This window comes from Octopus bimaculoides, chromosome 4, assembly GCF_001194135.2.
Source record: "Octopus bimaculoides isolate UCB-OBI-ISO-001 chromosome 4, ASM119413v2, whole genome shotgun sequence".
NCBI classification, from domain to species: Eukaryota; Metazoa; Mollusca; class Cephalopoda; order Octopoda; family Octopodidae; genus Octopus; species Octopus bimaculoides.
In genome coordinates, this window is record NC_068984.1 from 25,988,127 (window position 1) to 25,988,567 (window position 441).

The following is a 441-nucleotide window of genomic DNA, read 5'->3' on the forward strand; positions in this document are numbered from 1 at the left end:
CCTCGGCGGAATTTGAACTCAGAACGTAAAGACAGACGAAGTACCTCTAAGCATTTCGTCCGGCGTGCTAACGTTTCTTATTTCTTTATTACCCACAAGGGGCTAAACATAGAGAGCACAAACAAAGACAGACAAAGGGATTAAGTCGATTACATCGACCCCAGTGCGTAAGTGGTACTTAATTTATGAATCCCGAAAGTATGGAAAGCAAAGTCGACCTCGGCGGAATTTGAACTCAGAACGTAACGGCAGATGAAATACCGCGAAGCATTTCGCCCGGCGTGCTAACGTTTCTGCCAGCTTGCTGCCTTATTCCAACAAATAATTAATAACGCTGTGCTTATGCAAAATCATTATGTGTGTGTGTGTGTGTGTGTGTGTGTGTGTGTGTGTGTGTGTGTGTGTGTGTGTGTGTGTGTGTGTGTGTGTGTGTGTGTGTGT